This window comes from Falco peregrinus, chromosome Z (assembly GCF_023634155.1).
Source record: "Falco peregrinus isolate bFalPer1 chromosome Z, bFalPer1.pri, whole genome shotgun sequence".
Lineage (NCBI taxonomy): Eukaryota > Metazoa > Chordata > Aves > Falconiformes > Falconidae > Falco > Falco peregrinus.
In genome coordinates, this window is record NC_073739.1 from 40781673 (window position 1) to 40804985 (window position 23313).

General features: G+C 39.9%; 1 long non-coding RNA gene across 1 annotated transcript; it reads left to right on the plus strand.

Moving 5' to 3' along the window:
• The first annotated feature begins 7586 nt into the window (after positions 1–7586).
• On the plus strand, positions 7587–9478 carry LOC129782678 (uncharacterized). Its single transcript, XR_008744705.1, has 3 exons — positions 7587–7692; positions 8671–8753; positions 9104–9478. It is a non-coding gene; the product is annotated as an uncharacterized LOC129782678 (long non-coding RNA).
• The last annotated feature ends 13835 nt before the right edge of the window (positions 9479–23313 follow it).

The following is a 23313-nucleotide window of genomic DNA, read 5'->3' on the forward strand; positions in this document are numbered from 1 at the left end:
TAAGGATTACAGTCACACTACGCATACTCAGGAAGGACCTTCTGGCTAGGGCTATCAGCAGTAACCAAGGAAAGGCTTGAGTCCAAAATCAGTGTATCACTTTGGATAGCCTTAATTGTGTGTTTTGAATCCAGATGAAACTGGTATTTCTAAGAGCTCTGTTTGAGAAGATCTGATGTATATAAACAACAGTGAATGCGCATAAAAATACACCTTACTTCGCAAATACTGGAAAAGCACTGCATTTTTTTCTGATCAGGAATGCTGTAGCTTAAGCAAAAGCTGCATTACAGCAGTCTAGGTGGGATTTTTTTTGTTTTCAGTGCACACTGTGGGTCAAGTTTCCTACTGATGCAATAGTGATGTACAGAGTTCTTGAAATCAGCTGTGCTTTGTTAAGGATCACTGGGTTGTCAATGCTTTTGACTTTTCTTGCTTTTACTTGCGTATGTGGCAGCCTTTTCCAGTGACTGAGAAAATACACTGGTCTAGCCTAAAAAAATCTAAACCAGAATCTCATCATGGACATTAATCAACCTCTCTCTTGCTCTGTATTTACCTCAAACTTATTTACTTCTTGAAAGAAGAGGTATTCTCTGACAAATAGCATCTCCTGTTGCTATCCAAATGCATATAGTGTGGCACATCATTGTCATCCTTCCCACATACAGTAAACCATTCTGAATTGCTATTGTCAAGTGAACAACGTATAGCCTGATGTACATGAGTATTGGAGGCTTGCTTCATTTGGCCTTAAACATGAGCAAAGTAGTTACCTGCTTGTGATTCCAGTAGTGAAGTTTATTTGCCATTAACAAGAAAACCTTCATGTAAAAATGTTACTGAACTTCCACCACAAAAAAATTAAAATTACATAAAAGGGTCTTTTTGAAACAGCTTACTTGTCCAGTATTTCAGTATTAATATTTTACACCTTTAACAATCAGACTTAAGGGAAGTCCTAAAATTCAAAACTACTGAAAATAACTGCTATTTACTTTTTAAAAAATTTGTCACTAGTACCACATCAATTTCATTTTGGTGCCAAATGTGACAACGGTGGCAATTATTTGGAGCAATTGCTGTATAGAAGGAGTACTGGAAACAAGGAGAAGAGGTAAAAATTCAGTCTAACCAGTCGAGTCCAAACTGCTTAGAATTCACAAACTGTAAACTACAAACTACATTTCAGTTGATCACAAGATGCTGACCACAAAGAAATAAGACATGAAGATTGCATTCTGGAATGACAAGTTTTACCGTTAACTAACATAGTTAATACACTAATTACCATGCCATTCACCCAGTTGCTAGTATTTTCTGGTAGCTAGTATTTTCTACATCCTGTGGAGTCTAAGCAGATTAAAGCTTGTGCATAGATTCTCCTTATCAATTACACTACAAGGTTGCACTATTCGAGAACAGTATGAGCCCATGTTAAAAACTGACCTCTTTAAATCCACAAAAAGCAGCACTATATGTGAATATGGCAATTTGTTGGTATAGCAAATTAAGCTGTTGAATGTTAGTTGAAGATTATATTTGTTGACTGGTGTTGAAGGTGCGTTTGATTAAAGGTGTGCACAATTTTGGGCATGGTTTGAAACGGATGTTTTGAACTCATTTGGACAGATGTCTTGCCTTAAACTGTTAATGGTATGTTTGTGACAATGGTGCCTAAAAACAGTTGAGCTAAAAGCTGTGCCAACACAGAGGAAGAGGTATCCTGTACTCCAGAGTTGCCACCTAAAGATGCAAGAGACACACAGGATAGGGCAGAAGGGTTTAACACAGACCAGAATGAATGGTGGATGCCAGCAAGGATCTCCCACATACCTCCACTCTAGTAGCAGGGGTATGTAAGCCATAAATGTTAGAAATGTTTATAAATATTATAAAAAGAAACAAAAGTGAGACCAAGTAAGGAAGCATAATGGAGGAGGTGATGCAAAAGCAGGTATGCATGAAACTGAATTTAAAAGCCTGGGAAACTGGCATACCTTAGTCTTTTTTTATTTTGATGGCTTTCATAGGTGCTCTTACTAGCAAGTTTTTAGCTTGCTGTTGGTTTTCCCCCATGCCATACATTGTTTAGGAAAAAGAGTTAACAGAAGTACCACCTGCTGTGCTCCTTCACACTAAAACTGGAGCTTTTTCCCACACAGTTCAGAGTGATAGGGTGGCCATGCTGCAGCAAAGCTTTATCCTCTTCCAAGGAAGACCTTTCTGCTTTAGCTGCTTCTGCAGCTGATGACTGCAGCCACTGTCCTATTTTGTCAGTATTTTGGTGAATATAAAGGGAGACTCATCTGCAAGTGGTTTCTGAAATCTTCAAGATCAATGTTTAGCATACCATACGTGGAAGTTTATAAAGCAAATTGTCTGTGGAGATGTCTTTGAAGCTACAGGAGAGGTAGGGAAAATGTTACACCTTGCCTGGTAATCTTTCCTTAGTTGCACTTTTTAGAATAGTACACCAAAGAAGATAAAAACAAACTTCTGATGCTGTGTTTTATCTTAGCTAGACAGAGCATTTCCACTTTTGGGTTTCCAAAGATATTGCTCACACGAAGTTACCTTTTGGAAGCAAACAGAAAGATAAAAATGTACACCTGATCTCAGGATCAAATTTTATGTGGATTCAGTGGCTACTGCTACCAGCTCATCACTTGTAAAGATTAGTTACCGATAAAACTGCTAAATATTAATGTTCTTCCATGGCTTTACTATCACATCAAGAGTGTTGTGATCTAATTAAACCTGTATTTTCCTGAAAGGATTATTTCTTTTTTCCAGTCTATTATTTCAGCTTCAGTGATTCTTATGATTCAGTGCAGAAAAATACCCACTCCACATGAACACCAGTGGTTCTCTTAGTTTGGCCTCATACTTTGATACCAATTTGGCCTGATAAAGACATAATACAGTCATTCAAATATGGGATAAAGAGACTGAGAAGTCTGGCTTTCAGGAAACCTTTCTCAATCTACACAAGAAAACTATTTGTTGCCCCTGAGAGTGTGAGTTTCTTTATGCTCAGTGGAGAGAGCAGCTCATTGTGAATGCTTTCAGCTAGTACACCACACCAGAGGGAAGTTGAATGTGAAAGGGAGTGAATCATCATGAAAAACTCCTATTCACTGTCTTATCTCCAAATGTAAAGTAAACAAAGAATGTAAGTAAACATATGCATAATTTAATATTTTCCTGCAGGCCTATGACTGTTAATAATATGAATCATAGAATCATAGAATTGTTTAGATTGGAAAAGTCCTTTAAGATCATCAGGTCCAACCATTAACCCAACACTGCCAAGCCCACCACTAAACCATGTCACTAAGCACTGTGTCTACAAATCTTTTAAATACCTCCATGGATAGTGACTCAACCACTTCCCTGGGCAGCCTGTTCCAATGCTTCACCATCCCTTCCATGAAGAATTTTTTCCTAATATCCCATCTAAACCTCTCCTGGTGTAACTTAAGGACATTTCCTCTTGTCCTGTCACCTGTTATCTGGGAAAAAGAGACCAACACCCACCTCACTACAACCTAATTTCAGGTAGGTAGTTGTAGGGAGCAATAATGTCCCCCCCGAGCCTCCATTTCTCCAGCATTTAATTTTTGTATGTTGCAAGTTTGGAGACATTTTCTGGAACAACACTAAAATTACAAGAACATAAATTAAGAGGAACTGTTTGAATTCTAATCCTGATTCACAATCTGCATTGTCAATATGAAGTGTTTGGATATTTGAAAGAAAGAAAATTACAATATCCTTAACAAACATGCTTTGGGAATAGCACTAAAGCTAACTCAAGTAATTCAGCCCTTGCTAATAAAACTAGATTTTATTATTTATTATTACATACAATCATGGTTGTAGAATTTATCAAATTCTTTATTAACTTTGAGCCCAGTAAGTGCAATTGGAATTATCACTGCCTGGCTCGTTTTGCTTTTTTTACAAGCCTTGTGCTTCTTTAATACTAAGTTTCTGTGGCTAAGTTTAATGAGACAGACAAAAGACCTGGATCTCTGTCTCAAACCTAATTTGCAAGTCACATCCTCTCTGGTGTTCACAGTTGAGAAGAGACTGTCAATTCTATGTAGCTATAGGATGGTGATAACTTGGAAGCTGAATATTTTGGCAGGGAAAAAATTACCATAACGAGTCCCTGAAACCCATACGTTACAACAAAATAATTGTGTGTGTTGTCCCATTTACTCTGTAAGTGAAAGATATGTTTGCCATAAATACCATACAATGATGGTTGCAAAGAAATCTGCAAGTATCACCCAAGAAGTCTGTTTCTTGCTGAGGATCGGAAGAAAAATTAGTCATGGGACTCCTGGTAGCGTTCCTGAGACTATTTTGGTGTATGCATGGGTGAAAAGCATGACTAGGGAGTATGTGTAATATTGCTAGAGTTTGAGCTTTCAACAGTCTTACTGAAAGGAAGAGACATGGGAGTTGGGTGTCATTCGCTAAGTCTGCTTGACACACAGGCTTTTTTCAGTCTGTGATATTCTTTCAATAATATTAGCCCGTTTGGCTTTTTGATAGAGGACCTGGCTGACTTACTTCTGAAGGACAGTAGATACTTCCTGTTGGACTTCATGGCTCACCTGGGGTGGGGACCAACTTTATAGGTGGTAGGTAAGACCCAGTGCCCCCGGTTGCTGAACAGGTGAGCCATCCCAGTGATATGGTTTTAGTTTGGCGGAAGTTTTCTGTTATTCTCACTTTAAAGCTCAACTTTAAAGATTCAGAGAACAAAGTAGGCTACACAAACATATTTTGTAGGGAATCTGGCATGCTTTCAGAAATTTCTGGAATGCCTCTGCTTGTCTTAAGAAAAATGATGCAGTAATTTTGGAACAGAATGCATTAGATGCAGCTGCATATAAGAGGGTTTTTGTAGCTGTTTTATGATCTGAATGCATGTGACAATGATCTTTGAGATTTCATATTTTTCAGAGATGTTTAACAGATATGCTTCACTTACCAGAGTTCACAGGAGAACTAGTTGCTTGTGGGGATGGTGTGAGTGAGGAAGTGCTAGGAAGACAGGCTTATCTTCTCTGAGTAGTGATGTATTGCCGTCAGTTTGTACTGTTGGATCCTGTTGTACTGTTGGATTTTTGAGAGAAGAGGTCACTTAGCTTACTATGTGGCAGTGATGGGTTGACTTTAAGGCTTGGCACTAGGAAATGATATCACAGACAGTATTTCTAGATCACAGCCAAATATGCAGTTGAGTATGTTGAGGTTTGCAGCCATGATCAATAGCAACTTTTGAAAAACCTTCGGTGGGAAGGAAGGGGACTATTTTTGTGCACATATTATCTGTGGGGATGTTAAATCTTAGAGAATGAATCTTGATAAACCCTTGAGTTTCTGCTGTTCAGGAAATGCAAGCAAAGTTCAATAAAGATTTTAGGCTATGGGTTTACAGCACAATACACTGTACAGGGTTAGAGATGCTGAACTTGCCATATAGTTGAGATTGTATGGAAAGAGACATTAGGCCATGAGTCACTAGCTTGACGATCTTTGCATGTTGCCGTGTGATGTCAACATACTGAAAAGGGCAGTCAGGCAGAGCTCCAGTATGCAAATTCCAAACAGTGAACCTGAAGACTCTTGCCCAGGTGCTGCTTAAATCCCAAAGGCCCCTCGCACTCTTACTTGAAGGCTCCCAAGCTGTGTGCCTGCTTGCATGCAGGGTATTTTCCTTGTAAGAGAGAGACCTTGGTTCCCTCTCCTCCATTCAAGGCTATTTCTGTGTTTTACATTAAACAGTCACTGGATAAAATACAGAACTGAAGGCAAAAGTACGTAACTTTCCAAGTAAAAGCTTACACTGGTATAATGGTTTGTGCAGCTGCATGACCTCAAAGTTTATATCACTCTTTCCTTCTGTAGTTAACCATAACAAATGTCAACATGATGCAAATCTACCCTGATATAAAAGTAAGGACTAGCATTTTGACTTGAAGCTGGCAGAGCAATCAAGTAGTTTTTATTTTATTAGACTGAGCTGCCCCGGGATCTAGAAAAAACATCTAACAAAAAGGCAGAAGGCACAGAAGGTAAGATTTTATTTGATATAAATAAAATACACAATGAAGCAAAGCAATGCTGATAATTAATTTACTAAGGACCACTGTGTAGGTCACTCATGATTTAATTTTCACATAATAATCACAAATTCAGTGGCATTACCTCTGTGTCTCTCATTATTATCTCATAATATCAGCTAAATCAATTTCCCATCCTTCTCTATTTTAAAATTAATCCCCAATCTATAGAAAACATGTTTATTTTGCATACACACAATTCATAGCTGTTTTAAATATATAGCATGTATATTTATAGTATAAATAATCAAGTAGATCTTAAGACTTACAAATCCTAAAAAACCTCAAGCTGTTTTACAACATTGCCTTAAACTACTGGAACCATATAGTAAAGGTCATGTTAACTAATCATGAGCTAACTAACTTACTCTAAAAAGACTACCACTGAGAGAGCAAATTACCTTAAAATGTAATGCTTAGTTCAGTGCTAGCTTGAATAACAACCTGCACAAAGCAACAGGCAGTACCGTGTCCTGGGTACATATTAATAGGTACAGATCCCATGCTAGCTGCTGGAAACGGGCAATAGCTGTCATGGCAACTCTGTATCTTCCAATTTATTATTAAATATTTATATTGCATTGGCATACAGAGACTCAGACAATAGAATAATGTCCTTTCCAAGGGAACAGAAGTCACACAAATGCTGTGTGAATATAATGCCAGTCTTAAACTGATTTTTAATTGCTGTAAGAGTAAAGATATAAACAAAGATATTAAACTAAAATGTATTTTCCACTAAAGCAGTATTATTGTGCTGCAGGTATTGTAAGAAGATAAGAGAGCAAAGCTTCAAAATCAGGTTTAGTTTGTACAAAGTTTCTGCATATTTATTCCAGCAAGAGTTAGAATCACTTGGTTGTATCAAAATTAAGTCCTGATATAGTATGGCACAGCTCTGGAAAACTGAGATTTACAACTCTGAATATCTGCTTACATATGGGGTGAATTTGTTCTGTTGCCCTTATGTTATCTTAGCAAATAACACCTGTTGCATCCTGAGAACTTACCATTGTACTGTTAGTTCAGCATGGGATCACCCACATCCACCATAGCACAGAAATATTCACAAAATAAACAGTTGTCACAGTAACTCAAAACTAAAGTGTTTGCTGGTGCTTTATTGCCATAATATATTTTTTTTTTCATCTGTTCTCTTTCCATAAACAATGACACATTGATAATCTCTTGATTTCCTCTTTCCCTTTATCTTTAATGCACATAGGATTTTTTTATAAAATAAGCACCACAGATGTATGTGTGACAACTCTTTCATTAATGGATGTGAACTGAGTAAAGGACTACAAAAAAAAAATGTCAAAGTTTGTTGCCAGAGACAGAGTTTAAAACTGAGTTTTACAAAGTCCCCCATAGCTTTTAATGGATATCCTTCTCTGAGTTCACATCTCTCTGATTAGCACTTCCATGTTTCTTTAGCACAAAAAAGGTGTGTCTCCCGTACAACTGGGCAGCACTTTCAATTCAGAAGTGAGTTTTGGAGGCCTGGTCTGTTGTCCCCTATGGAAAGAAGAAAAAGTCACTGCAAAAGGTATAAAGAGCTTTCCTGATGTGTTTCCTCTCATAGCTTTCTCTTGGTTTTATTGGGATGGGAACTTGAAGGAACGTAAAGAATGGATCTGACATTTTGCAAGCAGCACAGGAACAGAGTGGGTGACAGGAGTTACTAACTGGGAAGACACTCTGAGGGATGGAAGAAGATATTAGCAAGGTTAGCCATATTTTCTGCTTTAATTAGACAAACGAGTGCTTAGAGAGTGTGGATTTTAGACTTGGACTGAGGAAGGATACTCCATATACCTTGTCTCTAGAGGACTAACTGACCATCCAACAGAAGAAGATAAGAATGAACAGGATAATTTTTTGGAGTTACTTGGATTATTATGTTCACATTCTTCAGTCAGTAAAATTCCTATTGCGATTCATGAACTGAAGTCTATTTTTTCACAGAGCCCAGGGAATTGAATGCTTCAAAATAGTATGTCTGATGTTTTGTCGGGTGGTAAACAGTTTTCTTTCTAAATACTCTAGCTATACATCTGTCACATCCCCACACTGGCTCCACACATCAGAGCAAAGCAATGCTGTGAAAGAGGGGTGGGTATGGGTCTGCCCTCTGCTAACCCCTCCCTGCTGTTGGACAGTAAATATATACACAGGGCGTGATGTATATGAAGCCCATATGGTTCCTCTTCTCTGAACTCCAACAGGCCATTCTCTCTCCTGGAACCCTCTGAGCAGACGTTGTTGTCAGCAGTGAGTTGGTACAAACGCTGAAGTTAACGGGTATTCATGCACAACCTTGGCACCCCACGCTGCTTCCTGCCCCTCTATTTTTCCACTGCTTAGTGGAAAATCTGTGTCTCCTTCATGAGATACATTCTTCAAAATGTGAAAGAATTAGTGAGACTGACAGCTCTTTTATACTTATGTTCATGAATTTTCCTTATTGAGCCATGTGACATTATGTTTACATTTTTTATCATTCTCTTATCCACTCCTTTCTCAGCTGTCCGCATCTCTCAGTGGGAGTCAGATGGGCTGCCTTGTTCCCCTCCACAGCACAGGGTACGGTCTGCATCGCAAGGCCAGGTGAGTGTTTTTGCCTACCCACACCTCTGCTGTGGCATGCAGCTAGCACATTGTCTGTGCCAATTGTCAACATCATCTTCCTGTTGAACACTCAGTGCTAGAAATGAGTGTGTGGTGTAGAGCAGGTATTTGTAGATGGTTCTGCATTTCATAACTGTTATCTGTGGTGTGTAGCTGTGAGAAAACTGAATTTGGTCATTCAGGCAGAGTCTTTTCCAGTATTAAATTTTAGCTAGGGAACTGCTTTACCTTGTGTTTACACTCAGGGTCCAACATCTGATACAAAAATGCTGGATTTTTAGTTCAGTGCACAGCCACACTGACAAAATTTTTATTACACTTCGTTACAGAAACCAGTTCCTACAGATCTGACTGCAGGACAAGTGTCACAGACTGTAAACGCTAAGGAAAAGGGAGACACCTTGTCTCAGTTTTGTCATGTACTTATATAAATAAATATCAGTAATGCTGTGGAGGGAGCTGGGACTCCTAAATAACCTGAGAAGTCAATGAAAGGCCAAGAAGGAACCTTCTTGGTAAGCATTTCCTTTTTTCTAATAGGAATGAAAAAGTAAAAGCGGACAGCAATTTTGTGGAATTTCATTCATAAATATTTATTCTTAAAGGTTTAACCAAAAAGAGAGTGGAGCTTCAAAACACTTTTTCAGTGGACAAACATCACTCAATCCTTTGCCTATTCTTGTAGATGTGATTCTTCGTTTGCATGTGAGATCTCTGTTGGCTATAATTCAGGGAGAAAATTATGAGATTATTTCTTTGTTTCATGCCATACTGGAACTACTCTTCTTGCTTAGCACATAATTTTCAGGTTTGATCAACCGCAGAAGGTATAGACCTGAGTTTTAGCAAGAGGCCTCTGAATATCAAACTGGCATGCTAAGCAGCTGTGCCAGAAAACTGCAGATAAGCATTTTGACAAGAAAACAATTACATTACTCCTGTAATGGGCAAAGCTGATGTGAATAAAACTTAGTTAATGGTTGACAATATAAATTCTTAACCCTCATAGCTTTTTCTTTCAGAAATACTGCTGGGAAAGTAAAAGGTATTGGGAGAGAGGGATTAAAATAAGGTGTACTGTTACAGCCCAAATGGGTTCCTCACTGGAGATGAGTGACCTGTTTCTATTTCACTTAACTGCTTTACTGTAAAAATGAAGGCAGTATTTACAGACGCATTTACCATAGCTCTTTAAAATTTTAAGACTGCCCTTGCAGTCCTTGTTATGCATTCCCAGGATTAACATGGGGATGTTCTTGGCATTTCATAGCCAGACCTTTTGACTGCTATAATTGTGTAAGAATACAGAAAAATTGTAATAACATAGCAGATTGGCATGTTTTCCCTAAGTGTTGCTTCCATAATTCTTCAGTTTTAATTCCACTGAAAGATTAAGTGTGAAACTGACGGCTCAGAGGATATTCCTAGCAGTCAATCATGTAGTAGCCTTCGGCTTTTCAGTTACTGTAGGGTGTGGAGCTTTCTGCTGATAGTTTACTGGTTTGACTTTCACTGAATACAGAGAAATAGCACATTTGTGGGTCCACGGCCACCAATTAATCCCAATATCCTGGTTGTTACACCACTACTATTTGCGGTGACCATGAATCCCTGATTTATGAAGCACTATAATATCTCATTTCAAAGCCATTGATCCATTTCACAAATCCTTTTTACTGCACGTCTCTTCAGAGCTCTTTTTCTTCAGACCATAAGGCAACCAAACCCTTTGCCTTTTCCCTGTTGTGATGCTGTGCCAGCATGTTAGCACTTTGTTATTCAAATTCTGTCTGCCTCTATGAACCATTCCCAGAATGGTTTCAAGGAAAGGGCAGTTGTGACCAGGGTCTGAAGATCAGTAGCTCAGGGAACACGGGCTAAAGAAGTGTAGATGGTATTGTGCAGAAATCCTGCGTTCCCTTGCCACAGTTTTGCCTATCAAGCACCAATCACATTTCTAAGACTGGTTTTGTTTTGTCTCTGCGAGATCAGCATCAAAGGTGGCCCTAGACTTTGAAACTTTGAAACACTGGAGTTTCAGTTCTCCCTTTAGATTCCCCACTTTATCTTTTCATTAAAAAGACCTCAGTGATGCTGTACATTCCCAAGCCATTTTAGATAGCAAAGGTTTTATAAAAAGCATTCAAACTAAAGGAGTTCAGTGGGAAGCAAGAATACACTTGCTGAATATTTATGTAATTAATGTAAAATCAGGACAGCCAAATCTGCTGACAAACTGATTTAACTTCCAGTAGAGGATATAATCTCTACCAACAGGGTATACCTGCAGCAAAATTTTTTATATGAAGCAAAATAACCATAGCTCATACGTGCTCAGAAATTTAGTACTTATTCAGACAGGCCTTGGTGTACTGAACTTGCATCCTCTGGCACCAATGTTAATATTTAAAAGTGAATTAAATGCATGTTACTAGTTGAAAATGAAGAGATTATTAGTGAAAACGATGTGGAAAAGCACAGGCCTTTTCAGACCCAAAACTACTTGCTTTGGATTGTAGACAAGAAAAGGCTAAATTAGCGAAAGAAAAATTGGGCTAAACGTGAGACCAGTTTGGTGGGTGGTTTTTTGTGGTTTTTTTATTTATTTACTTTTTTAATATATCATTAAACATTCGTAGAATAGAAAGTTGCCAAAAAAACACTCAGTGGAGTTTTCCATTGCCACTGCAGTCTATAGCTCATTTGCAATTTTTGTTGTTAAGAGCAATGCAGGAGGTCAAGTTTATTTGTCACTTAACACTGCTTTTCTTTTTTAGCTTCAGGCATGATTCATCCAATCACAACACCAAAAAAATTGCTCTGGGTCAGTCTGTATGATCTTAAATAATTCAGCTAAACTCTTACTAACCTACTATATAAAAGCATTTAAGACTTGCATATGAAGTTTCTATAGCAGACAGTTCAGGTTTGTGTGTTGCTTTCCGCCATAAACCCTGGGATTTTAATGTGACCTGCTGACATCCAAGGGAGTTGAATTATTTTTAAGATTTTTTTTTAAGAATTCTTTTTAAGCCTATTATTTCAAGCCTCAAACTATCCTTGTTTTAAGCTTTGTGCAGACTTTGGGGAAGTGACTCCTTATGTTCAGATCATGTTTCCAGACTTTGTTTGCAATTATTATAACCATTTTTTTCATTCCTTTGGAAGTCTGAATTTCAGTAGCAACACACAGCTTCTGCAAATTCAGAAAGTATCCAGAATAAGGTGGCCATTTGTTCTAAAAACATATATGGGCCATGCAAAAGGATTAGAGGCCACCTGGTTCCATTCAGAGCGAGACAAGCTCTTGCTTGTGTGTGCACAGAGCATCATTTAGGTCAATAGACCTAAGTGCTTGTGCCACAAAGAGCGTAACGACAGTCAAAATCCACACCTCAGTATATGAACATTGAAGCTGGCTTCCTGTCACTGTGAAAAGGGTATGCTCAACCTCTGAAGTCAGAACTGCAGTTGGGTTAGGGTATGCGTGGTCTGTTGTTGGCCAAAGGGCTGTAATTACTTCTTACAGCAGTAGGGTCTGCTGGGCTGGATCACAGTCTAGCAAGGAAGCTGCAGTGGTCCGAGTTTTAGGAGAGTGCTAGAAAGTGGGCTGCATTTAGGATTGGGCAGGAACGATCCAGTTAGCTAAGATTAGCTCTGAGCTTTGCGGGGGCGCAGTGCTTAGAATAGTTTGGGGGATGGCAGTGATCACTAGGTAAAGTCTGGGGTTTGGAATAGGACTAATAGGTGACCTGCAAACCTCAATTACAGCTTAGTAAATGAAGGACCACTTGATCCTGGTTTAGGGATAACTACATTTGGACATTTGGGTTTCACCTGGCAGCAGTTATTGGAAGCCTGAGACTATGATTAATATTTGGTTTAGGATTTGGCGTTGTGTGGAGCTGATTCAAGGCTGAGTGCACATGGGGACAATACTCTGTGACAAAAACTTGCATGTAATGAGGTGCCTAGGGCTTCAAGTCATTACCGGTCTATGACTAAAATTGGAGATTAGGTTTGAGGTTAAGGTTTGTCATAAAGAAGGCTAAAAAACTAAGTAGAGTCAGAAGTGGCTGCTGAGATAGATAAGGAGTAGGCTAAATTTAACTTTAATCTAAATTTGGGGCCCAAGGGGAACTATGAGTAGTGCTGGGTGTGCAAGGGGGTCCCAAGGCTAATGGAAGATGGGTGATAATAGGGCCCAGATGGCAATCCTTTTGGCTTCTGTATAAAGGGATGACTTAACACTGCATAAATGTTAGATTTGGGTTAGAAGCCAAAGAGCCATGACATGATCTAGGTAATGCAGAGACTATTGACTAGGCTAAGTTTTAGGTTAAGATTTGGCTATCACTGCAGCCTTCAAGCTACTTTCAGAACTGGGATCCAAAAAGCTTCAGATGTATGCTGGTAAACTGGAGTTACTCCTAGAAAGTGAAGGGCTGCTTGAATACCACTAAGTTTTTGCTGGAAAGCCTTAAGACTGTTAAAACCTGAAACAGGAGTAGCATTATGTCTTATACCAGTTCTAACTGTTCAGCTAGGCTTAAGTTGTTGGACCAAAATAGTTCCCATGCAATGCCACAGCAGATGCTAGCAGGTATCTCACAGCTGGGTTTAAATGTGGGAATTGCAGGAGTCAGTTCATAAATGTTAACATGAGAATTAGGCTGAGATGAAGTAGGGCTGGGAACTCACTGTCCCAGCACCACAAATACAATGTGTGTTTTGGTGGTCCTACTGTCCATGTCTGCAGCTACTTTCGAGCTGCCTGTGGGAGCTGGATGGAGTAGAGCAGAGGCCCTCAAACTACAGCCCGCGGGCTGAGTACAGCCCCCCAGGGTCCTCAATCCGGCCCCCGCTATTTACAGACCCCCCGCCCCCCCTCCACCGGGGGTTGGGGGGGCAACCAAGCAGCCGCAGATGGCTGCCTGCCACTGCATCCGCGCGCCGGCCCCCTGGTTAAACAGTTTGAGGACCCCTGGAGTAGAGAAACACTGGGTTTTGCAGGTCTCCATTTGTCCACAGCTGCGGGCACCTTCGAGCTGCCTGTGGGAGCTGTATGTGGTGGAATGTATGAGGTATGTATGTGGTATGTATGTGTATGAGGTATGTATGAGGAATGTATGTAGTAGCTGTATGAGGGAATACTCAGACTCCTGACTAAAATATCCACCTGCAATTTTTGTGAGTCAGTTAGAATTTGACTCCAGGGAGATGTTTTCGATGGAAAGTTCTTTCTACATGACTAAAAATGGGAAAAGCAGCAGGGACTTCTCAAACTAACTTAATAATTTTTTATCTTCAGAAAGTCAAACAGTAAGAATGTCTCAGCAGTTTATCAGAAAGCATATTATTTCATTCTAATTATACCATATTATTACCTTGGTAATACCTTGATAATACCCTGGTATTACTAAGATAATAATATAGTACAATTAGATTAGATAAATTATGGTTAAATAGGAATGTTTTCAAGTTTAGGAGCTGAAGATTGTATTATATAAAAACACTATTTAAGAATTAGTAAAAGTACGGCTCTCATGCAGGGTTCAAACAAATATTTTAAAAGACAGTGTTAGCACTGGAGAAATTATCTGTGTATTTCTGCCATGAGACTTTCACAGTTATTGTGAACATCTGCTTTCATAAAGCAGCACTGGTTCCTGTTTTAAAGTGCTGGCATAACATTCTTCTTCCTTTCTGGCTCTCCTGTTTGCCTGTCCTCATCCCTTCCCTTTTCTCTTTTTCCCTTCTCAATATCTGTTTTGATTGGTTTGTTTCTAAAAGCACTTCCCCATTAAATTTCAAGTTGAAGCATTCCCCAGAATGCCATTAAAAAACACTTGCACGAAACTGCTGTAATCTGTAAATACCTCATAAACAATCAGCCACATACTCTACATCTTTTTATCCCTCAAAACCTGTACCCTTTGCTGTGTAAGATCCCAGGAACTCTTTCATCTTTAGGTGCCAGTCTTGCAATAGTTCTTTAAGTCCTGTTTAGCTATGAAAACACTGTGCTTGCAGCCATACACATACATAAAGCAAGTTGAATGAATGCTGCGTGTTCCTGCCCCTTGGAATGGGGAAATACCTCATATCCTGTGTAAATCAGAACAGAAGCATCCTTTTGGCCAGATCTGGGACAATGGATATCAGACCTCACAGTTTTTGTCTGTAGAGCAGTGGCCTACAAACTGGGGTTCCTGCACCCCAGGGGGTACACAAGACAATCCACTGGGGTGCAGGAAGAAAGCATTTTTTAACATTAAAAAATAAATAATTTTTAAAATAGTGTTTCTTTTATCTTTATTTCATCCTTTCTAATGCCTATTTTGTGTATATTTTATTATGTACATAACATTAGTACAGTGGTACATGTCTGTAATTTATAAATAAGCATATATATATATTGGAGTGCATACTCAAAAATGTTTTACTCATAGGGATGCATGATGAAAGAAAGGTTAAGAGACTGCTGCCCTAGAGCTTCTAGTTCACCTTGCACTTTATACAGCTATTACATCTGTAATGAATAAAATACATGTATAATCCTATCAGCCATTATAAAAACAAGTACCTTTTTTCCCCTTTAAAAACAGGCTAAACCAACATCAAGATGTGCCCGGTTGTGCAGTGCTTGCTCATCCTTTGCAATTAAGAGACAGTGGAAGCTGAGGGCAGGATGTTTTGACTCCTGCTGTCTCATGAGGATTTAATGTCACAAACAACACATGGGGCCTATTTAATTGTGTTTGGTATTCAGCTGGTATAAATGGCTGAACCTGTGAGATGGGTGTACAAACAGAAGTGCTGAATGTGCAAGAACAGTTTGCTATCTTTTCTTTACATAAGCTGGAAGAGTTAGGGATGTGTTACCTGGCAACCTAAATTGACAATTCTTTATTCCAACTAAATATGTTATTCTTACAAGTTACTTTTTGGAGGGTTGTTTTGGTGTTTTTTGTCAATTCTCATAACTTTTTTATTTATTTCTTCTGAAGGTGATACATTCAGCACACACTAGCAAAATGCTTCACAGAATGGCATGTAGGCTACAAAATGCAAAGAGAAAAAGAAAGAGAAACTGTCAGTAAAGTTTTGAATGGCAGTGGAAGTTTTGCCCACGTAAGCACTGCAGTAGTTCATTTTCTCTTATTCTCAGACTGCAGACTGTGGCAGGGCAAGGACTGTAGTTTTGTTCTCTGTCTGTACAGTGCCAATAATTACTTCTATTGCTACAGAATTATGCCCTTCACAATAAACAACTGTACTACAAATAATAATCCCAGCCATCACAATGGTAGTACTTAGGGATGTCAAATACAGAAGGTCTAATCCTGTACTGCTCAACGAGCTTCACTCACCACTGGAAACTGCCTGCAAAGAAAGAAACAGGGAGGACTGACACAGCTATGGATGTGTGAGAAGTATTCAGCGAGCAGGAGCAGAGGGCTCAAGCTAGTGAACACATTATTTCCAGCAAGATTTAAATTATAGTTTCATATTAGTAGTAGGTTCAAAATACAGTGTCAATCTCTTCTCTATGGGTACAGAACAGAGCCAGCCTTTCCGTTCCCCTCCATTGACTTGGTCACCACCAGTGCTAACAGCTTCGCAACCTCCGTTAAAGGGAGCAGCACATGAGGCAGCCCGGAGCAGCCTCCATCCCCGGAGAGCTTCCAGACTCTTCTGTTTGGCATGAACAAGCATTGCCATCTGATGGTGCAGCCTTGGTACTGCAGAGCAGCTCCCTGTCGGGGGAAACTTGACATTAAATCGAGTGTTTTTTTCTCAAATAAAGTGCCTACGACTAAACACCAGATTTACTTTTTTCTGGCACCATTTCATGACGTTTTCTCAAGACAAAAATCCTGTTTTCATGAACTAAACGGTGCAAGCAGCTGGAAAGAGATTGCTTTAATGTTTACAACATTTAAAACCCTTTTAATCCCTGATCACTGTGTTTCTAGCTTTTCCTTGGAGGCAGAATGCTGGAAATTTTTGCTCTGCTTTTGCTTTTTCCTTCTGCAGTGTTTCTCATATCCATTCAGACGAGCACAGATGGTAGGCAGTGAAACCTCTCTTGAGTGCATGTACAGTGGTTTAGGATGGCTGGCATTTACGAGTGCCATGTAATTTTTTTTTGAGGTGGCAGCGTGTCTTGTGCTTGGACAGACACTCCTTATAAAGACCTCAATAATGTATTTCAGCTGTCAAGAGTGATAGTTTCATTCTCCGTTATGCACTTCTGACGACTGCTTTGTACAACTGTGTTTCAGCTTCACCACTGTAAAGTTGATTTTCCAACCTGCCAGGCTTACTGTTTGGCACTGGAAGTCCGGCCTTCCATTCAGAACTCTGCTTCTGCTTACAGGTCAGTTATTGTCAAAAGGGACATACTGATGATCTTGGTGCTACAGAAACAGACATGCTGCAGATCTTGGTGAAACAGAGCCAGATTGAAATAGCATTGGGTTTGAAACGTAGAAAAGGGAAAAGATTGGTTACTACTGGTTTATTTTAGGAAGAGAAAAATGAGTAGCTTGCAATTCTACATCATATTCTGTCCCACGATATCAAAGTGCTTTAATAACTGATTATCTTCACAGCCTGTCCTACGACTGAGGCAACTCTAACATACTGCATTTCTCTGAAAGTAACAGCAAAGACCAGGCTAATTGCAGCACATAGCTTTTCACTTCCTTGATATAAAAAATTATGCTCAGAGCTTTCTACCTTACCAGTTTGCTCCTGCAAGGAAATGAGGTATTGAGATTTTTTCTCCACTAGCCTGGAAAACATTATTAATTAGTTCATGCAGAGTTCCACACTGCTAGGAAGATTTAACCTAGTAAGTCTAAAACCAATGCATCTGTATTTCTTTATGGTAGTGCAGATGCACATATGCAAAACCCACATTCCTTTGAAAACTGGAACATACCTCAGTCACTTGACCCTTTGAAAATAGGACCCTGAAGTTTACTATCCTTTGTCATGCATGGATGTACTATAAGAGCTCTCACTTTTAATTTGTCACCTGGAAAGTATCTTCTCATCTTTCTAAAAAGATACTACATTTAGACTGGAACAGTGCTATCTGTGAGTTCTGGACATCTGCTCACATCTTACTTGGCATGCTGTACTGTGTTCTTGTACTTTCCAGAGACTGAAAACAGAGGTGTAGGACTTCTGTTCTCATTCATATGGGCAAAGTCACATTCATATGTGACTTAAGTGGAGCTAGGAACCAAATCTGTTCAACAAACTTTTTGCCTCGGCCTACTCCAGCATGCTTCTGTGTATTGAAGTATTTTCTCTAAAGCACAATAGCTCTACTAGATCATGGCTGTTCTCTTGCTTAATTTCGTAAGTTGTTCCCCACTACTTATCTCATTTCATCACTGAATGCATGACTTCTCCCTCAGGTTTTCTGTCTCACAGAGACCAGACTTCAATGGTCAGCACAGGCAATGAGTAGTACAACTGAAACAATGCAAGACAGGGAAAACAGACTGAGCACCTACTGGCATGTGAATGAGCTCTGAATACTGTGTTTCAGTACATTGACTCCAGCCTCCCATACAAAAAAAAAAAAACCACCAAAACATCTTCATTATGGCCTGTACTTAAAACGCCAATGTTTTCTTCCACCATTACTCTGTAATATAGCTGTTGCAGCATGCTGCAAACTGAACTTTCCTTTTGCCAGAGGTCATGCACAGCATCTCATGTGAAGATAGGCACAAAACAGGGAGTCAGCTGAATTTATAAGCAATCTCACCCATAAATTCTTAGCCTTAATTAATAACAAAGAACCCTGCCATTAAAGTTAATGAAATTTCAGAGCCATTTATTGATTTGAACTTCCACATGCTTTTTTCTCTGTAAGCACTAAGAACTTGAACTTCAAGATTTTAGCCCTACTGATCTGTAGCTACACTTTCCTAACAACACTGCAGAAAAGACTCCCTGTTGAGAATACAGTTAATTTTAATTTATTATTTTGTACCCTTCTAACAGGGGTTTCAGGCAAGGAAACTACAGCTCATAGTTCATAAACCTCAAGCAGTATTACAGAAGAAAAGAAAAAATAGATGATATATCTTTTCCACTATATTGAATTATTTCATTGCTGTTATTCTTTCTCTCACTAATAAAATGTGAGTGAAACATAGATTGTGAATGATACAGATCTGTATGAGTTATCTGCTTGCACCATTATCATTAGCCATACCAGCATCTTTATCCCTTTTGGTGGAATCTGTGAGTGTGACATTTTCTCCCTCCACCTTGATTTTTTATCTTGGTCTTAGCCTTCGTGAAAATAGACAACAGTGTCAGTTTGCAGTGAATTTTCTCAACTAGTGCTAGTCTAAAAAGGAATGAATTATAGTTTATGAATTGGACTATCCTGATGTGTCCTAGACCATAGACCAGCCCCAGCTGCAGGCACTTCATGTCAGTTGCTGAACAGGATGGAATAAGCATGAAATACCACTTTCTGCAGGGAAACAGTTAACTTTTGGTCGACAAGGATAGCTTAAGCAGACAGGTATTCTGCATGGTAAAGAAAAGCACATAGGATTAACATGAAAGGTTATTCCTAAATGTTATAAATTCCGAAGCAATTTTTAGTTTTATATGATTTACTTACGGTGTTAATAAAAGGCAAGTAAACAGCGCTGCGTGCGCAGGGAGTCAGGGCTCCTCTAACATGCACACGTGTTACATCGGGCGGCTGGTTTTTATGTTCCTAATCTAATACATATTCATCACTACTTCTGAGAAAGGCAGGGTTATTACAATTAGTTTCTTGGGCTGAAGGCTCGCAGTCTTCCTCCCAGGCTTTGTCCTCCAGTCGTCCTTCAGTTTCCTTTTCCTAATTTGGTAATCTCTTGGCTGGATGTCAGAGACTTGTGTAGCATCCAGCGCGATAGTTAACAGTCATTTTGAAACTCCTTTGTTCTCCTGTCCCCTGGATCCAGGTCCCAATATTTGCCTTTTAAACCCTCTATTGACACAAATTGCTGGACCACTGACACGAATTGCTGCACCATTTCTTACACTAAAGTCAGCTTGCCATGGTGAAAGCAGTTCCAAATCTCTGTGCTGATCTGTACCCACAGGCACGGTGCTGCTATATCCTATCCTGGTTGTCTCCGGCACAAACAGACCAGTGTTCTGCGCTGGAGTCTCAAGTCTTCCCATGTATTAAAAGGACATTCTTTCTGATAGGTGCATGAAAGCAACAATCATCACCTCAATGCTGAACACAGATATTGTTATCTATATGTTACTCTGTCTTTACCCTGAAGGGACTTCTTTTCTCTTTTTCAGTGCTCATGAGGGTAGTTTTCACCTACACTCCTTTCCAGATTTCCCAATGACCCAGCTGACAGCTGCCATCATGTGACAGCGTCTTCTCAGACTTTGGCCTTCTGAGCCACTTTCTGTTCCATCACCTTGTCTCTCATTTGAGATCTGGCTTCCTTCACCTTTCTGGCGATATAATACACATTCAATGAGTTTCCAGATGGTCTGTGGCCAGGCAGACACCACACATCGCTGCCTCAACAGGTCTGGTTCTCATCAACCCAGGAAAATTAACAGGCTGCCGGATGTATTAGCCCCACTAGAAGTGTGTGTGTGCACATGCACATGCTTCTGCCATGCTTTGGCGTCGGCTCTGCAGTTGTAGTGCTCTGGCCCTGCTCACACCGTGGCAGCATCTGGCCCTAGTGGGAGACTTCCTTCAGTGCCACAGCACTTCTGACCCTAGTCTCTCCCTCTAGTCATTCATACTTGCTCTTTTAAAAAAAGCGGTTGGAGAAACCATTGCAAACTTGTCACCAAAAGTGATAGATTTTGCTTGAGATGGATGATCTATCAGCCAAATATCCCCTGTGGAGTTAGTGTGCACTGGAAAAAAGACAACTTGTCTATGTTCCAAGGTAACAGGATGGCATCCCTTTAGGCTGGCATCCCTTTTTGCTCTCTCTAGTCAAAGCTGATTCTCCCATGGGCAGCACTGAGCAGTCTTGAATACCTCTTCCACCACAAAATTTCTGTCCAGTGCTATGGACTCTACAAGCCTCACCCCATCGTTACTTTAGATGCTAGCTCGTACACTTTGCCAAGTTTTGTAAGTTGTTTCTAGGGGCAGAAGAACTGCAAGGAACCAAGTGTTTCTGTGATATCTGCAAGGCCATGGTGTTATGTTTGTACCAACACTTTTCAACTAGAAAATAAGTGTGTCACAGAGACAATGGCACCACATGCAGTGCCAAGGTTCTGCTGTACCATGAGGCAGTGTGTCTTGGGAGCCACTGCCTCTCCCCTGATCGTCAGCATCTTGTCTCAGGGGATAAGGGCACCTAGCCACCTAAGTGTGGAACTTATGAGGAGCAGAGAAAAAATGGTACTCACAGTGGGAAGATACCACCTCCGTAAAAAGGAAGAGGTCCTGGCTAAGCACCAGTGCTGAGTTCCCAGCTCAGCTGGAGACATCTTATGTGGAGGATCTTGGCTGTCTCGGTGGCTCTCGCTGTGTGCCACAGGATCTGGGAGCCAGTTCAGACACCTCCAATACACGCAGAGAAGCGGGGGCCTATGGCTCCTGCTGAGCTTGAGCTGCACCCATGCATGTTTTCCTCTTCTTCAAGCACTGGTTGCTATCCTGTTTCCTTATAAAAAGCATACAGTAACATTTTGTCTCCTTCAAGAACAGGAAAGAGACTCTGAGACAGTTTCTTTGCTCGTTGTTCAGATCTCCCTCAGCCAGCACACACATAAACGTCTCTCTTACTATTTCCTTGGAGTCGCATTAAGAAAGTGGTTCTCCGGCTGGATCCTTGGTATCCTTGTTGCCTTCTACATGTGTTCATGCTACTTTCCTCAGACTCACAGAAACAAGTACAACCAGCAACACCTGCCTTTGTTATCAGGCTCCTAGGGTGGCAGGGCCATACCTAGCAATGTGCTAGGGTTTGGTTATGGCTTCCTGTTAGGTTATCTCTCAGAAACATCCCTGAACAGTGAACACTAAATCAACAGACAGAGATGGACCTTCTAGCATCCCTAGTCCAGTTATGGATGGAAGGAGCAGGAGGGGAAGGTAATGCAGGAATGGCCAGGCTCACATTCTCTCCTAAACAGTACCTCTGACTGCTACGGTTGGAGGTGGACCCTGGGCCAGATACGACCCTTGGCTGTCTTCTTGCCTGTGTTCTGAAACCAACTGGGAACCAGTGTGCCTGGATACTGGAGGCTGAGCAAACTGAAACATATTTTCTAGTGGTCTAAAGCACGATTCTGACATTGCTGTCTACACTGGTTTCTCCCTGTCTTCACACATGTGGTATTTTGGATATCAGCTTTGTGTTGTGTGATGAACAGGTGCTGGCAACTGTACTAGCACATTCGCAAAGCGAGGGCTGGGGTTTAGCCTACGCAACCCATTCATATCTGTGTGAGTCATGAAACTAAATTCTCAAGCAGTCTTAAAAATTATCCTTCTCATTTTAACCCTACATGTGTACTCATACACAGATTAATTTTCAATTTTTACAATAGGTTGTTTGATCAGAACAGAAGCATATAAGGTCAAAGCAAAGTTGCTCAGCATGCATCTCAAGTAAGATTGATGACAGTGCCTTTTCTGTATGCGCCACCACCTGCAAGATCCAGTTGCAGACTAGATCACTCACATACTAGAGGCTGTACAAAGAAAGCACTAAATACGCATACATGTATAATACTGTTATTATCAGAGGAAATGTTTTTGCTACTACTGCCATAGGTAAAGTGAGCCTACTTGTAGCAATGAAGGGAAATTTTAAGATAAAATCTGACTTTGGAACAGGATTTTATAGCTATTTAATAAGTAATTAATGGAAAAGGATTTTGAGCTACTGTTTATTTATCCTATCATAATCGAATGGACTTTATAGCAATCTAAAGTATAGGTTTCTTTCTACCCACCTCTCACTCACATTTTTAAAGTCATACCGTCTTGCAATGGTGTCCTAGCTGTATGGGTTGAACTGTTGGTGCTAGTTTTCCAGAACTGACCTAGTATGGACTTGGCATGTCCCTTCTCTATTTTCTTCTGTACTGTCTGAAATTGTATCACCAAAGAAACAGCAAGTTAGAGTGAAAGGAAATTGACAGAAAAGCAGTTCTTGTATTGTTGAGTTAAATACTTCATTTTCTTTCATTTCTCTCTCAAACTGTTCTCTCTCAAACTGTGTAAGTTCCCAAAGTAATCAGCCAGCTTTTCATACTGCTAAAAATTTCCTCTGTGACCCAGAATAAAGTTTTTTCTTTGGTTTTCTTTACTTTCCCACCTACATCACAAGGCAGTTGTGCTGATTAACTAATGTTTATTTAGAATTTAGAAGCTGTGGCAAACTATAAAGACTATGAATAAAATCAATTTTTAAAATGTAATAGTTATCAGTCATTTTAAATGGGTTTATTGCCTGTACTTTTAGCATGGAACTGAATACAAAGAACAACAGGGGATAACTTT